This window comes from Ranitomeya imitator, chromosome 3 (assembly GCF_032444005.1).
Source record: "Ranitomeya imitator isolate aRanImi1 chromosome 3, aRanImi1.pri, whole genome shotgun sequence".
Taxonomy (NCBI): Eukaryota; Metazoa; Chordata; class Amphibia; order Anura; family Dendrobatidae; genus Ranitomeya; species Ranitomeya imitator.
Genome location: NC_091284.1, coordinates 719,552,477 through 719,568,557, shown reverse-complemented (window position 1 = coordinate 719,568,557; position 16,081 = coordinate 719,552,477). Strand labels below are relative to the sequence as shown.

Here is a 16,081-nt window from a genome sequence, read left to right as displayed (position 1 = left end):
ACTTTGTATGGCAGAATAATTTTCTTTTACAATTTTTATCTATTTTTGGTTTGTTTGATTTAAATAAAGTGGTTTTGATTTGCCATGTTTACATGTTACAGTGGGAGAGATAAGTATTTGATCCTTTGCTGATTTTGTAAGTTTGCCCACTGACAAGACATGAACAATCTATAATTTTAAGGGTAGGTAAATTTTAACATTAAGAGATAAAATATCAAAGATAAAATCCAGAAAATCACATTGTACAAATAATATAAAATTTATTTGCATTTCGCAGTGAGAAATAAGTATTTTATCCCCTACCATCCATTAAGAGTTCTGGCTCCTACAGACCAGTTAGACGCTCCTAATTAACTCGTTGCCTACATTATAGAAAGCTGTCTTACATAGTCACCATTATAAAAGACTCCTGTCCACAGACTCAATTAATCAGTCAGACTCTAACCTCTACAACATGGGCAAGACCAAAGAGCTTTATAATGATGTCAGGGACAAGATTATAAACCTGCACAAAGCTGGAATTGGCTACCAAACCATAAGTAAGACGCTGGGTGAGAAGGACACAACTGCTGGTGCAAAAGTAAGAAAATGGAAGAAATGCAAAATGACTGTCAATCGATCTGGGGCACCATGCAAAATCTCACCTGGTGGCGTATCCTTGATCATGAGGAAGGTGAGAGATCAGCCTAAAACTACACGGGGGAAACTTGTTAATGATCTCAAGGCAGCTGGGACCACAGTCACCAAGAGAACCATTGGTAACACATTATGCCATAAAGGTTTAAAATCCTGCAGTGCTCGCAAGGTCCCCCAACTTAAGAAGGAACATATGCAGGCCCATCTGAAATTTGCCAATGAACACATGGATGATTCAGTGAGTGATTGGGAGAAGGTGCTGTGGTCAGATGAGTAAAAAAAATGAGGTCCTTGGCATTAACTGAACTCATGTTTGCAGGAAGAGAAATGCTGCCTATGACCCAAAGAACACCGTCCCCACTGTCAAGCATTGAGGTGGAAAATTATGTTTTGGGGGGTTCTCTGTTAAGGGTACAGGACTACTTCAACGCATCAATAGGAGAGTGGATGGAGCAATGTACCGTAAAATCCTGTGTGACAACCTCCTTCTCTCCGCCAGGACATAAAAAAATGGGTTGTGGCTGGGTCTTCCAGCAAGACAATCACCCAAAGCATACAGCCAAGGCAACAAAGGAGTGGATCAAAAAGAAGCACATTAAGGTCATGGAGTGGCCTAGCCAGTCTCCAGACCTTAATCCCATAGAAAACTTATGGAGAGAGTTGAAGCTCCGTTGCCAAGCGACAGCCTCAAAATCATAATGATTTAAAGATGATCTGCAAAGAGGAGTGGACCAAAATTCCTCCTGACATGCGTAAACCTCATCATCAACTACAAAAAAGACTGACTGCTGTGCTTGCCAACAAGGGTTTTGCCACCAAGTGTTAAGTCTTGTTTGCCAGAGGGATCAAATAGTTATTTCTCACTGCAAAATGCAAATAAATTTATATTATTTATACAATGTGATTTTCTGGATTTTATCTTTGATATTCTATCTCTTAATGTTAAAATTAACCTACCCTTAAAATTAAAGACTGTTCATGTCTTTGTCAGTGGGCAAACTTACAAAATCAGCAAGGGATCAAATATTTATTTCCCCCACTATAAGTATTTGGCGAGCATTTTTACTTAGGTATTTGCAAGCCAAAGCCAGGAGTGGGTGTTAAATACAGAAGTGGTGATGTGTTTCTATTATACTTTTCCTCTGATTGTTCCCCTCCTGATTTTGGCTTACAAATATTGAGGTAAAAAAAACCACCAAATACTCAACATGTGCACGTGAAATACTTCCTGAAATCTGACTTTGTCAAAACTTTATTGATACAGGCTTGGGCAGATTATATGATTTTTTTTTTACCTGCAAATTTTCAGCATCTAATGCAATTCTATGGAGAAAATCTACATATAAAAATCAGCACAACCATAAGAGAGCTTGAGATGTTGAGGATTTCAAAAACCACAGATTAGATTACACTGTGATATAGATTTATCACAAGAGGAATGAGATTTTTATAAATCCTATCCACTTTGCTGGAACTGTAAGACGCTGCCTTTTTGGCGCAGTGAAGACACACAGCATTAAAAACTCATGGGAACTTAAAACCTAAGGACTTTTTCAGAAACAGAAAAGTAGATTAAAGAGGCATGATTATTTGGTGATTCATAGATTTTCAAAGTGTGTGGCAGGCTGTCGAAGAGGACATGGAAATGGGTGAGACAGTAAATTGTGATTACACCATGTTAAAACTCCCAACACCATGATACACTCAGTATGGGTGTACTTGAAAGAATTTTTTTCTTTCTGATTTTGTCACACTTTTTTCCTGCGATAATCATAATGACAGCAAAACTGTGGGGTATCAAGACGGCACAATTTTGCCACAACTAAAACAATTTGGCAAAAAAACACATTAAAAAATATAGGGCAGTTTTGACAAAGTCAAGGCCAAAATCTTATCTTGACTGTAAGAAATGAATAGTCCCTTAGTATTTGCTAGTAAATCTCATGCACATACTGTAGCTATTATTTCGTCTGGCAGTATAATATGGCACCCATAGAAATAAATGGCCTATCTATGAATTCATTCAGAGTTTTTTTCTTGTTGGAACATGGGAGAAAGAAAAAAAATATATAGAGGCATAGTCCATCACTGTGTGGGCAGGTTTCATCTATACATGGACCACAATGGCCAAAATAACTGCAAATCTCGTAACTCAAGTTTACCCCCTCATGGAACAAAGAAGGCTGTAAGCTTGGGTTGGGGGACCTTAGGTCATTACGGACATCTTGTACAGGGGAATCTTTTAGCATCACCACTATAGCTCTGCAGTATGGAGCTGGAAGGATTCCATGTGCCATCATACAGTACAGACTCCATGTATGCGGCACTACAGTAAAGTAGTCTCAGCATGTAGCTGTGTACTTTAGTCTTTACTTTATGATGTGTATGTTATATATGGCTAACTCCAGTTTAAGGCTGGGTTCAGACAACTGTATTAAATTAAAAAAATATATAAATCAAACAGTAACTTCTGCAAAATGTGCTTGGCTTCTTAGGCCGGGATCACACATACAGTGGGGCAAAAAAGTATTTAGTCAGTCAGCAATAGTGCAAGTTCCACCACTTAAAAAGATGAGAGGCGTCTGTAAATTACATCATAGGTAGACTTCAACTATGGGAGACAAACTGAGAAAAAAAAATCCAGAAAATCACATTGTCTGTTTTTTTAACATTTTTTTTGCATTTTATGGTGGAAAATAAGTATTTGGTCAGAAACAAACAATCAAGATTTCTGGCTCTCACAGACCTGTAACTTCTTCTTTAAGAGTCTCCTCTTTCCTCCACTCATTACCTGTAGTAATGGCACCTGTTTAAACTTGTTATCAGTATAAAAAGACACCTGTGCACACCCTCAAACAGTCTGACTCCAAACTCCACTATGGTGAAGACCAAAGAGCTGTCAAAGGACACCAGAAACAAAATTGTAGCCCTGCACCAGGCTGGGAAGACTGAATCTGCAATAGCCAACCAGCTTGGAGTGAAGAAATCAACAGTGGGAGCAATAATTAGAAAATGGAAGACATACAAGACCACTGATAATCTCCCTCGATCTGGGGCTCCACGCAAAATCCCACCCCGTGGGGTCAGAATGATCACAAGAACGGTGAGCAAAAATCCCAGAACCACGCAGGGGGACCTAGTGAATGAACTGCAGAGAGCTGGGACCAATGTAACAAGGCCTACCATAAGTAACACACTTCGCCACCATGGACTCAGATCCTGCAGTGCCAGACGTGTCCCACTGCTTAAGCCAGTACATGTCCGGGCCTGTCTGAAGTTTGCTAGAGAGCATTTGGATGATCCAGAGGAGTTTTGGGAGAATGTCCTATGGTCTGATGAAACCAAACTGGAAATGTTTGGTAGAAACACAACTTGTCGTGTTTGGAGGAAAAAGAATACTGAGTTGCATCCCTCAAACACCATACCTACTGTAAAGCATGGTGGTGGAAACATCATGCTTTGGGGCTGTTTCTCTGCAAAGGGGCCAGGACGACTGATCCGGGTACATGAAAGAATGAATGGGGCCATGTATCGTGAGATTTTGAGTGCAAACCTCCTTCCATCAGCAAGGGCATTGAAGATGAAATGTGGCTGGGTCTTTCAACATGACAATGATCCAAAGCACACCGCGAGGGCAACGAAGGAGTGGCTTCGTAAGAAGCATTTCAAGGTCCTGGAGTGGCCTAGCCAGTCTCCAGATCTCAACCCTATAGAAAACCTTTGGAGGGAGTTGAAAGTCCGTGTTGCCAAGCGAAAAGAAAAAAAACATCATTGCTCTAGAGGAGATCTGCATGGAGGAATGGGCCAACATACCAACAACAGTGTGTGGCAACCTTGTGAAGACTTACAGAAAATGTTTGACCTCTGTCATTGCCAACAAAGGATATATTACAAAGTATTGAGATGAAATTTTGTTTCTGACCAAATACTTATTTTCCACCATAATATGCAAATAAAATGTTAAAAAAACAGACAATGTGATTTTCTGGATTTTTTTTTCTCAGTTTGTCTCCCATAGTTGAGGTCTACCTATGATGTAAATTACAGACGCCTCTCATCTTTTTAAGTGGTGGAACTTGCACTATTGCTGATTGACTAAATACTTTTTTGCCCCACTGTACGTGAGATACGGCCGAGTCTCGCAGGTGAAAACCCAGGTCTGGCGCCGGCACTCCGGAGCGGAGCGTGCAGCTCCATGTATTGCTGTGCAGCTGGAGTGCCGGCGCCAGAGCTGGGTTTTCACCTGCGAGACTCCGCCGTATCTCGCGTATGTGTGATCCCGGCCTTACACTCGTCCATATTGCGGACAAGTGCAGGAGTTTCCTTCTATTGAATACACTCATGAGGTCAGTAAAACAGACCAGAATAATGCATGCTGCAACTTCTTTTATTTACACACAGATCATTGTAAATTGTTGAGTGGAAAAATGCCTAGTAATTTGTCTACGATTGGTCCATGTGATATCTGGATGTTTTCCACAATGTAAACACGCTCGTCTGAATGAGTCTTAAAGGATACGTGCACACAATGTCTTTCAAGTGGGTACACTCTGATCCACCTGAAAAAGCTCTAAACACAAAAAAATATAACATTTGTACTGCAATGGTAAAGCTACTTGCTGTGCATATTTTATATAACATCCGAAAAAAGGAGTCACGAAACTGCCACTTCAAGTATATAAAAATAACACCATTTATTAATAACCTTTAAAAAGCTCAATACACATACACAAATATAATCATAAATAGAGTAATTATTGTGAATCACGAATAGGGTAACAAGACCAACAAACACAACCAAATCAACGGCTTGAGGTCTCAGGTTCACTAGAAGCACATGTGTAATGAATAGTATTCCATAACTAGTCCAGCTAAGGACCCGTAGAGACATATAAATCTAAATAAACATACAAGACTCGACCTCACCCATGTCAGCTGAGTTGTGTAGGTAGTCACGCCAGCCCCTACGCGCGTTTCGCGTAGGCTTCTTCCGGGGGCAGTATGATTATTTAGATTTATATGTCTCTACGGGTCCTTAGCTGGACTAGTTATGGAATACTATTCATTACACATGTGCTTCTAGTGAACCTGAGACCTCAAGCCGTTGATTTGGTTGTGTTTGTTGGTCTTGTTACCCTATTCGTGATTCACAATAATTACTCTATTTATGATTATATTTGTGTATGTGTATTGAGCTTTTTAAAGGTTATTAATAAATGGTGTTATTTTTATATACTTGAAGTGGCAGTTCCGTGACTCCTTTTTTCGGATGTTATATACTATTTTTGGAGTGTTGTTCTGTCCATCTGAGGACTCATATATGTGTCTCGGATCTAATTATTTGCTGTGCATATTTTCAGTTTTGGAGCTTCATTTTTCCGTGGACACTAAGGGCCCAATTCATCAAAGCTTTCATGCCAGAATTCTTTGTAGAAGAGCCACAAAATTTAGGCGCAACTCAGAGTTGTGCAGAAATTGAGACCTTTGGCAACGTCAAAATAGTTTTTCCCAGTTGTGAAATGGATGGAGCTGGGGCGCCCGGGGTCATGAAGCGCAGCTCGCCTAATTCGTTACACACTGTGGTGTCCATACGTCAGAGGTCTAACTCCGGTCAGAGATTTCTGGAGTAGCACACGGAGGCAAACAACTCTAGTCAGATGCTTCAGATTCGCGAAGAGGCGTGCACCGCTTCCTGAATCAGGAGCGTCTGACTCCAGCACACCTCCGAATCAAGACTGGTTTGAACAACGCCATTCATGACTAATAGGACCCACGACTTTTTAAAATATTGACCTGCCCATTCTTCAGACCTTTATACTTGGAAGCTGCTTACTAGTTTATGCTATTAAAATTTAAAACAAGTCGCCGAAAAAGACACCAAAAATTACACTTCTGGGAGAAAAAAAAATACCACTGTTTCCTGAAAGAAACCTCAAAGCATGCCTATACCCTAATATATATAAGAACAAAACACTATGGTCCTTGTAAGCAAAAAGAGAAAAATCCCGTCACTCATAACACTAATATTACTTATGGCATGAGTTAGGTGGGAGCCCTATTACAGACTGCGCCCGTGTCCAGAAACTGAATACTGTAGGGCACTAAGGGCTTGTTTTGTCATTTTCTTAAAGTCACTTTACAGTTTTTGTCTTGTGGTATTCATTGACTTTTTTTTGAGTCAAATTCTTAAAAATAGCAAAGAAGTTTATAAACGTTGGGCAAAATCAAAAGAGCTCTTTATCATTGCTTTCAGCCTTCTTTGCGAATTTCAGAAAGTCGCACATTTTGCTAAATATCACAACATTTGCACAAAAGTTTCTAGTGTACATAAAATTATTCCAGGAGAGATTGGAGTAAATTTGTACAAAATTGTTGTAACTTTTTTAGAAAGTGCAATTAATGAATCGATCCAAAATATCTTGAAATCTCAACCGCAATGATAAGGGTATGTGCACACGTCAGGATTTTTTCCTGACAAAATCCTGAGAATTCTGCCAGAAATCCGCGTGCTTTTTTCGCGCGGAATTTGCGCGTTTTTTGCGCTGATTTTTTGCGGATTTTTTGCGTTTTTTTTTTTTCCCGGAATGACCTTTTTGATAGGAAATCCGCAAAAAATCCGGAAAAAGATAGAGCATGTCCGGTTTTTGCGGTATGCGTTTTTTTTTGCGGAAATAAAGCTAACATCTGCACAAAAAATGCGGAATGCATTCTAAAAGATAGGATGCATAATGTTAGCGTTTCATTTTTTTACCGGATTTATAGCGTTTTTATGGCGAAATTCCGCAAAAAAAACGCTAAAAATCCTGACGTGTGCACATACCCTAAGAATAAAAAACACAAGCAAAAAAAACAAAACAAAACAAAACACAAAATAGACTTTAACTAAAGTGCAAATGAAAAATAAAACACAAAAAAAATAGAAAAAAAAAATGCAGCATTGAATCAGACCTTATATGTTCGTGGACACTTTTCAAGGCTGTCAAAATAGTGGCACGAAGTGAATAACAGATACATAGAAATCTGGCCCTTCGTGTTCTAGTTTCTAACCATTTTCTAGGTCTTTGATTGCGGTCAGTGGATGCTTGACACGCTTGTGGACATCCAGGCTGAAAGCTTTTTTACCAGCTGGAAGATAGACATAGTTGTATCCAGTCTGGATAATCACCTGTGAGCCGCTGTCTGAACTCGACACTGATAGATTTAGAAAACATTGCAAATTGTTTCATAGATCGTTGCAAATTAACGTCTCTTTCAATCATTTGTTTTCTTGGTAGGTGTGCTATCCTTATTATTTTTACAATTAAATCATGGTCATATTGCAATCACTGGGCCTTTTCAAGTTCCCTTTTTTTTTTGCAGACTGATTGCCCACCTCGGTCGTGTGTTTGTCTGATCAAACTCGCCATGTTTTACAGTTTGATAAGTGAAAACCACTAAGAACATTTTTTTTTATACAGTAAGAAATTTAAAAACTGAATCAAAACTTGATCTAGCAAATTGAAAAAATTAAAACAAAAAAAAAACAACTCCCGGCCTAACAGACGGATGAAAACACAAACAACTTTCAGCAAGCAGAGATCTAGAAAATGGTGAGGCATGGAAACAAAGAGAAGATTGACAAGTGCTGTGCTCCATGTGCCACACTAATTATAAGGGCACACGCCTTGTTGATGCATGTGGCATTAGGAAAAAACAAGAGGCTGAGATTGTTGTGGAAAGGAGAATGTATGTACCGCACTGTTTGGCACATGCAGGGTGCTATTATTATGTGCGTTGGCTCACACTGCCGTATGTTCTCTCATGTGAGAGAATTGGGCTGGATATGCTAATGACACTCGGCTCCAGCTCTGCTGCAGGCGTGAGCTGAGTGTCAGTTCACTGTGCTGCGATCCTCTCACATGAGAACATTGCAGCACAGGTGCGGATGAGAAGGAGAAAGTAATTTCTCCATTGCTGACTTATCAGGCTGCACTCAGACGCCAACCGAGTGCAGTCCATTGTTTCATACAAGTCTATGGGTGTGTGTGATCTGGTTCTCAGATGCACTTGCAGCATGCTGCCATTGTTTTCATATGCGGAACCGGGCCCTACTGCCCCATAGAATAACATTGGGACGAGTGCTATCCGATAAAACATCAGGTAGCACTCGCCGTGTTATACAGAAGTGCGAGCCCATAGTCGCGTACTTGCATGAGACTATTTGGGCATCATGTGGTCTCCATGCATCTTGGTACTCCGCAGGCTACATGTGTCAGGTGCTAATATTTACTTAAAGAGAAAAAAAAACCTCCTTAATATATTTTCACTAGATATCATGCACAGAATATATTAGAAGGTAATTAAGCAGTTAGTAGCAGGAAACTTGCAAAGGGCAAAACTCTTAGGGCATGTTCCCACGGTCAGTAAACGCTGCGGGTTGGCGCTGTGTACAGTCGCAGCATCCAAATGTTACAGAATAGTGAATGGGATTTCAAGAAACCCCATGTCCACTATGTGTGCACTGAGCCCCGCGGATCACCTGCAGAGACGGACATGTGTCGCGTCTTTCCAGACTGCAGCAGGTCAATTTATCTTGCGAAGACGCGAGTCTCCACAAGATAAATGTCACCCGTACAATATATTGGACTCAGTTATTCCGCACGGTTCAATGAACACATGGAGAATCACCTGCTCTTTGGAAGCAGCAGACATGTGCTGCCAATTACTGAACGTGGCACGGACCCGTAAATATATGTTCTGATTGTGAATAAACTTTCCTGTCACCAATTACTTTGGGGCTCATACAGATGTCTGATTTTTGTGTAGGAGTGCTGTCCGGAATATTCATGGCTAGCACTCGTATTGTGTGACAGTGAATGGAGCCATTCAGATGGCTGGGAATTTTTGTGGACTTTGAAGTCCACCAAAAAACGTGCAGACATGTCCAATTTTGATCGGATCAAAATCAGTAATGCAAGTATGAGAAAAACAAATGTCACTCGGACCACCCTCAGATCAGACTCCGGACGCACCCTGATCAAAGTCTGAGCAGAATAATTGGTCTAGTTTTTTTTTTTTCTTTGAAAATTCGGATGTCTAAATGAACCCTTAGCATGACAGTTATCAGCTGAATATCATTGATGGATAATTTGCCACCTCTGTGGTGAGATTCGTAGAACACATACAACTATTTAGAGGTAGGTTTACACAGAGGTTTTTTTATGTAGATTTTTTTTAAATCAAAATTCTTTTTATTAAGGGGAATTTTACTATATAAGGGGGAAGGGATAAAAATATGAAAGAGCAACTTTTATAAATAAGATTGAAGCAGTATTACTTATGTAAAAGCTGTAACAGGAGAGAATGTATGGGAACGGGGATAGGAGAAGATGGTTTATTAGGGTAATATAGATTTCTGTAAAGAAAGGGACATAGGAAAGGAAAATAGGAAAGCGGAAGGGAAAGGAGGAAATAACGAAGGGAAAAAGAAGGAAAACAAAATGAGGATCATCTGAGCACAACATCTTCATGGGAAAATTATAAGAAAAACATTGTATGAGAAATTTTCAATTCTTCTAATGTATTAATATTTGACATATAGTATTAACATGAAGTCTGGCAAAGAAAAGAAAAACTGTTTAGATAGATATGGAGGAAAACTTGTGTTCCAAGCGGTCCATACTTTTGATAAATTATGTCTTAGGGCACGAGGTAATTTGATGGAATTATGAGAATTTTTTTTTCAAATTTCACAAAGTAATGGGGGAATGGGAGATTATCACTTTTGTGCCATTAATGATTTTGTGATGGCAGATATGTGCAGTGCGGTAAGATCTTTGTTCTATGTAGATTTTTCATTCACTTCTAAAGCCATGTAAGAGAAGCCGGTGTGAACATGCCCTTAATTCTCAACGGTGACTTCATACAATGTTAAAGCCAAGATGGGGATAGTTCTAAGATGGGGAAAATAATTGTCTTATGTGATAAGTACAAGCACAATATTGCAGACGTGTGGCATCACATGTATACACTTGATGTCACCCAATTACATAGAAAAAAATTACATACAATTTCACAATGTGTCTTCCCGGGTGCACACTCGTGCGATTATTGGGATCAATATGTCCCAGTGGACTCCTGGTCTAAGTAGTAGGATTTTTTATCCCCCTTGTAATTTGGGTATTCTTTAACAAAGTGTTAAGAAAAAAAAATACAATAATTGAAGGTAATTCCGTTTTCCTTCCAGCTGCAGACTCCATACACACCTCACACATCCCCATAAGACTCACCAGATCACAGACAGGCGAGTCCTAGGCGCTCTCTGTCCTGCTGCTCTTCTTCTGCCTTCCCGCAGGACAGTGGGAGGAAATACTTCCAATACCTCAGTGTAATGGGCAGGTACAGAATCTGGAATGGAGACAAACTATGTTGCCACATCATTAACCCATTCAGTTTCAGGAAGTGATGGTATGGAAGGCTCACCTTATACAACAGGGCGTGTAGTGCCGTCTTATCTGACTCACAACTTGGGAAATTCAAGGAACTTATTTTGAAGCTTTCAGTCTTCTTTAGACAGGAAGGTGAAGTGCTGCATTAATGGCGTATTGCATAACTCGGCCCTGTCTGACTGTAAACCAGTTTCTGGCTAAGGGGCAGATAGAGGTTATAGAAGGGGTTGGGGAGGGGATGTTGATGGGGAAATTCCTGATTACTGGTCTTGTCTCTTAGCTCAGGTCTTCATTAGTGATGAGCGATTGTGCTTGGGTAAGGTGTTATCTGAGCTTGCTCGTGTCCCAATCGAGCATTTTCCATGTGCTTGAAGAATATGCTCAAGTGGCCACGGCTGCAGGTCTCTCGGCTGTTGGACAGGCTACCCCTGCATGTGTGGCGGCTGTCAAGCAGCCGCGAGAGATGGAGCCGCGGCACTCGACCATATTTTTCGAGCACACCAAATAAATTCAATTAGGACACAAGCATGCTCGCTCATCACTATTCTTCTTCTCTTCATGTTTATGGCCACTTTTACATAACATTTTGGTAAAGGTTTGACTGCTCTTATACATCCTAAGACTATGTTCCCACAATGAGCTTTTGGTGAGTTTTTAATATTCCAAAAGTGTCGCACAAAATCTGTACCTATTCTTTAAATTCGGTTGCTTGCGTTTTTTCATTGCGTTTTTATATTTCCTGGTATTGGCTTTGACAACTTTATTGATTCAGTCATGTGCTAATTACATGCACTTTTAATGCGTCTCTGTCATGGATTATGTCCTAAAAAGATATGTGCAGAAACAGATTTTTACCTGCTTTTGCACACTAAATGCAAATCTATTGGAAACATCTCCACTTAAAACTAAGCGTACCCGCAAGAAAAATTGACATGTTGCCGATTTGAAACTCGCACCGCAGGTCAGTTTACACTGAGTGGAAAAATGCACAGTGGGCAGTATATTTTTATAAATCCAATTCACATTGCTATTTTTGATGCAGCAAAAATACACAACATCAAAAACATCCCGGGTGCAAAGCCTAAAGCAAAGTGCGAATGAAAGAATGAAATTGGTCTAGAACTGAGGTTAAAGGTTCCCGAATATATTGGATAGCTGTAAGCTGAAGGTCTCTCTTGTCCGACTCCCCCATATACAGGAATGTTCGGCTTGGCTAGCAGCTCCTGTGTTCTCTATGGGAGCCACTGCCAGACTCCGCTATTAGCAGCTTTATCTTCTGGAGAATAAAAGGAATGACATGCAGTGTGCCGATCCTTCTCTCACCCAATGTCATCTGTCGGGGGAGAGTTGGGAGGCCACTATAAGCATTACCGCTTTTCATACGAATGTATAAAATATTGTTCACCAGAAAACATTTTTTTCTCTCACTTTTGATCCATGTGCAGTCTGTATACAATCCGTTTTTTACAGTAGCTGCTATTAACCATTTACAAGACCAGTTACAGTTTCTATATTATAGAACTAAACTATACGTAAAAACCTGTTGTTATACTGTGTCTCCATAAGGCATACAATTTGTTTTTGCTAACCCATAGACTTGAATTAATGAATCTCATTTGTCTTATGGACGTGTGGCGCCCCAGGGTCCTGGTCATCACAGTAACATTGCTTTCCACACGGTGAGAGTGATATTACGCTTGGAGGCAAAGACAGATAACTGCCACCAGGTAAACACAAACATGCAACACATTCACACTCCAGGCCACCGGGGGGAGCTTTTGATCTTATTCACTAGGTGACTCCCCATATATATGGTAGTTTGTAGGGAAAGTTAGTTCTTGCCAGGAAACAGACTGGAGCAGTCTGACACAGAAGAGGGTTTACGGAGCTGTGTAGCTGCAGTGCTGCAGCTCCTGGGAAGAGATTATACAGAAAGCCGAATATATTGCAGTGAGCGTGTAGGAGAGCGAAGCACAGGAGAGGATACCAGCGAGAGACCTGCCCCGAGCAGGCTGCCTCCTTCTGAGGCAAAGAGACCGGTAGCCGGACACCGAGGTTGTAAGGGCCTCTATGACTTACATCAGAGACCGGCAGGACAGCTGAACTCCAAGTTACCTGTCTGCCTTAATACCCAGGAGGCACGGTGACATAGAGCCCGTGGCATGCTAGAGTCCCTATAAACAGGCTCAAGTCACCAGTCATACGGGTTGTGTCCTATCCTATACGGGGACAGAGAGAACATCTGTGAGGACCTTATCTAAAGCCATAGGCAGTAAGGGACTACAACACCACCGCGTTAGAGGAAGGCTTTGATTTCCACCTGGATAAGGGGACTCCTAACTTGCCTCCAAGCCGGCCGGACCCTGCCTGCCCTGTGATCTGGTGCCCTGGACTGTGGCTGCCTGAAGACTTCAGTAAACAAGGTAAAGACAATGCAAACCTGTGTCCTTATTCTTTACTGCACCATTCACCAACTTCCATCTACACACTGGGAGCCCTCTGGGGACATACTTCACCTGTGGGAAGTTATACCATCTAGCTGCCATAACATCACCCCAGAGGACCCCTTAAAGCAGTGTCGGTCCCCAGTGACCGAATACCACAGGTGGCATCACGAACATAAACTTTATTCCCTTTAAAGACCTTTCCTTTTACATGGGCGCCCAGGGCCACGGACCGGGTCGCCACCGTGACATCCCCCTGTGAACACCGGACCCGGTACCGAGTACCCCACGGCCCTGGCGGGCGACTCAGAAGAAGCTAGTGCATGCTGCAATTTTTTATTTATTTATTTTTCACATGTATCTTCGGTCAGTGAAAAAAAAAAATCCACACTGACCCATTGAATCACATTGGTTCCCAGAGGAAACCCACAGAAACAAGGGGAAAACATACAAACTCCTTGCAGATGTTGTCTTTTGTGGAATTTGAATCCAGGACCTCAGTGCTGCAAGGCAATAATGCTAACCACTGAGTCAGCATACTGCCCCAACAATTTCAGATTTTACACTGCTCTCACCCATTTTGGTGTGTATTAATGGCTGTGGTTATTCAGGTGAATAGCTGTAGGCCAGATTTATAAATTGCAACTTTAGAAAAAGTCGCAATTCTTTCTCCAGTAGATTGGTGTTGAAAAAAAATTGGCGAAACAACTTTAGGGAAAAAAAACAATATACTAGACAAACTACCGCACTATCACAGACAATCCAAATTTGAATACCAGTGCTAGGGGCAGAAGATTGCAATAATACAAAGAAATGCTTCCTGCATCAATCACTGACACCCTGCATAGCACTAGATGTAAATGGAGCAACCACGATGAAATTTATGATGCAAAATAAAGCAAATACCATAAGCTAACAGCAGAGGAAGAGGTTTGTGTATGCAGCTGTAAGGAGATGGACAAGTGAGAAGATGCATACAGTAGAAAAAGAAGGTGAAGGCAAAAAGAATTGCATTAGTAGGAACTCTGAGCTGTGGTGCAGTTAGTAATTATAAAAGGCCCAGGAGTGCAGTTAAAGGGAACCAGTCACCCCCCAGGCGTATGAAACTAAAAGAGCCACCTTGTGCAGCAGTAATGCTGCATTCTGACAAGGTGGCTCTTTTAGTTCTCGGTGCTGTAACTGCTGAAATAATCAGTTTTGTAATTTGTCCTAAATACCTTTTCTTCAGTCAAGGAGGCAGGCCTTTCCCCCCTGCTGCAGATGCCACACAGCTGTGATTCAAATCTTCTTGGCGCCGGGCGCCGCCTCCTCAGCGCTGTTTTGAACTGAGCCGGCGCCTGCGCTCTTTTCTTGTGAATCCCAGCCCCGTAGTATGAATAAATAAGAAGACACTGCGGGGCTGGGATTCACAGGCATGGCGTCCGCACAGGCGCAGTCAGCTGGACTGCATACGAGGACAGACGGGCAGCGCTCACTGTGCCTGCCCAAGGCAGGAGAAAAGAGCGCAGGCACCGGCCCATTTCAAAACAGTGGTGAGTAGGCGGCGCCTGGCACCAAGAAGATTTGAGTGACGGCTGTGTGGCGTCTGCAGCAGGAGGGAAAGACCTGCCTCCTTGACTGAAGAGAAGGTATTTAGGAAAAATTACAAAACTGATTATTTCGGCAGTTACACACCCAGAACTAAAAGAGCCACCTTGTCAGAATGCAGCATTACTGCTGCGCAAGGTGGCTCTTTTAGTTAAAAACGCCTGGGGGGGGTGACAGGTTCCCTTTAAGGGGAGGAGTTGGTACTCAGCCATGTAGCAAGATGGACATGAGGTATAGTGAGCTGGCTTACAGCTGCCATTATGAGAGACCAGATATGAGTGAAGAGCTGACCCGAATAGTCAGATGTGAGTGAAAAGCAGAGAGAAAAAATCCGTGTGAGCAAGGCCAGAGATGAGAGACCAGATCCGGGAGATCTGAGCCAAGTGAGTTGAGCTAAAGCCAGATCTGGGACATCCGAGTCAAGTGAGCCAAGCCAAAGCCAGAGACGAAAAACCAGATCTGGGTGATGTGAGCCGAGCCAAGGTCATAGATGAGAGACGAAATCCAGAAAATGTGAGTGAGAGCTTGCCGTAGAGGAAAGACATTTGTGTGAGCCGTTTCTTTCAGGTTAGTTAGTATGGTACAGAGTTAAATCGGGGCCGTGCTTCAGAGAACGAAGATGGCCATTATAACGAGTGTACCATACACCGAGTAACTCACCAATTTGAGATTTCCGGACTAGCAGGTAGTATTGTCAACTCCTATTAGGGCCTGTGTGATGTTCTGTGCAGCATAGAGAGGGACGATGGTGACAGGACCAGTAGTGAGAGTGACGTCCATTAATTTGAGTATGAGGACAACACTCCATTGATGGTAATAGCCATTTGACTGTAATTATAGAAGATAATTTGTACAGTTATATGAAAAATATGGGCACCCCTATTAATCTTAAGCTTAATGTTTTCTAAAAATTGTTTTTTTGGCAACAGCTATTTCAGTTTTATATATCTAATAACTGTTGGACACAGTAATGTTTCTGCCTTGAAA

The 16,081-nt window shown here is 41.6% G+C and overlaps 1 protein-coding gene across 1 annotated transcript in view; it reads right to left on the bottom strand.

Moving 5' to 3' along the window:
- Nucleotides 1-10,987, bottom strand: part of GPR84 (G protein-coupled receptor 84) — a 30,024-nt gene extending 19,037 nt beyond the window's left edge. Inside the window, exon 1 of the mRNA XM_069758719.1 lies at nucleotides 10,905-10,987. The gene's annotated coding sequence lies outside the window, so the exon portion shown is untranslated. The remainder of the gene's footprint in view (nucleotides 1-10,904) is intronic.
- Nucleotides 10,988-16,081: the final 5,094 nt, after the last annotated feature.